The following is a 1563-nucleotide window of genomic DNA, read 5'->3' as shown; positions in this document are numbered from 1 at the left end:
ACCACCACTGACACACCACTGCTGACACATCGCTGCTGACATGCCGCTGATGACATCACTGCTGACACACCACTGCTGACATGCCACCACTGACACCACTGCTGACACACCACTGCTGACACATAACTGCTGACACATCGCTTCTGACACACCGATTCTGACACATCGCTGCTGACACCACTGCTGACACGCCACTGCTTGCACGCCGCTGCTGCCAAACTGCTGCAGACACACCACTGCTGAAACACCAGTGCTGACACCACTGCTGACACATCACTGCTGACACATCGCTTCTGAAACACCACTTCTGACACATCGCTGCTGACACACCACTGCTTATACATCCCTGCTGACGCATCTGCTGACACACCACTGCTGACACAACACTGCTGACACAGCGCTGCTGACACGCAGCTGCTGACACACCGCTGCTGACACACTGCTGATGAGATGCCACTGCTAACACCACTGCTGACACACCACTGCTGACACACAACTACTGACACACTGCTGCAGATAGCACTGCTGAGACACCACTGCTGACACGCCACTGCTGACACGCCACTGCTGACACATCACTGCTGACACACCACTGCTGACACATTGCTGCTGACTCGCTGCTGCTGACACCACTGCTGACATACCGCTGCTGACACACCACAGCTGACACACCACTGCTGACACATCGCTGCTGACACACCACTGCTGACACCACTGCTGACACGCCGCTGCTGACACCACTGCAGACACGCCGCTTCTGACATGCCGTTGCAGACATACCACTGCTGATACACCACTGCTAATACATCACTGCTGACACGCCGCTGCTGACACGTTACTGCAGACACCACTGCTGACACATCACTGCTGACAAACCACTGCTGACATGCCGCTGCTGACACACCACTGCTGACATGCTGCTGCTGTCACAACACTACTGACATGCCGCTGCTGACACTCCGCTACTGACACCACTGCTGACACACCACTGCTGACACACCACTGCTGACATATCGCTGCTGACATATCGCTGCTGACTCACCATTGCTGACACCCCGCTGCTGACAACATTGCTGACACACCACTTCCTACACACCACTGCTGACACGCTGCTGCTGACACACCGCTGCTGACAATACTGCTGACACACCGCGGCTGACACGCCGCTGCTAACATGCCGCTGCTGACATGCTGCTGCTGCTGCTGACACACTGCTGCTGACACACTGCTCATGACACACATCGCTGCTGACACCACTGCTGACACACCACTGCTGACACACCACCACTGACACACCACTGCTGACACATCGCTGCTGACATGCCGCTGATGACATCATTGCTGACACACCACTGCTGACATGCCACCACTGACACCACTGCTGACACACCACTGCTGACACATAACTGCTGACACATCGCTTCTGACACACCGATTCTGACATATCGCTGCTGACACCACTGCTGACACGCCACAGCTTGCACGCCGCTGCTGCCAAACTGCTGCAGACACACCACTGCTGAAACACCACTGCTGACACCACTGCTGACACATCACTGCTGA

Source organism: Triturus cristatus, unplaced genomic scaffold (assembly GCF_964204655.1).
Source record: "Triturus cristatus unplaced genomic scaffold, aTriCri1.1 SCAFFOLD_507, whole genome shotgun sequence".
Lineage (NCBI taxonomy): Eukaryota > Metazoa > Chordata > Amphibia > Caudata > Salamandridae > Triturus > Triturus cristatus.
This window is presented reverse-complemented; position numbering follows the sequence as displayed.